Here is a 253-nt window from a genome sequence, read left to right on the forward strand (position 1 = left end):
GGTAACCCAGACCGTTTTACAAGAAGACCACAATATAACAGGCAATCTTCAAGGACAAGCCTCCTGGCGAAACCTTAATTACGATCAAGAAATTGAACGAAGATGATACAGTGCTTTCGTTCCCGGTTTAAAATCCCCCCTGGGAGGTGTTGGGCAAGCGCCTACCTTCTGCGCGTTTTCTTTGAGGGAAATGAGGCCCCTGGACACGCTCAGGGGAAATTCTTTACTGCTCTAGATGTTGTGGTTGCTATAT

At 47.0% G+C, this 253-nt stretch overlaps 1 protein-coding gene across 1 annotated transcript in view; it reads left to right on the forward strand.

The window, feature by feature from the left end:
- Nucleotides 1-253, forward strand: part of LOC119591845 (DNA-directed RNA polymerase II subunit RPB1-like) — a 39,252-nt gene that overhangs the window by 447 nt on the left and 38,552 nt on the right. The gene's annotated exons all lie outside the window — the stretch shown is intronic.

This window comes from Penaeus monodon, chromosome 29 (assembly GCF_015228065.2).
Source record: "Penaeus monodon isolate SGIC_2016 chromosome 29, NSTDA_Pmon_1, whole genome shotgun sequence".
Taxonomy (NCBI): domain Eukaryota; kingdom Metazoa; phylum Arthropoda; class Malacostraca; order Decapoda; family Penaeidae; genus Penaeus; species Penaeus monodon.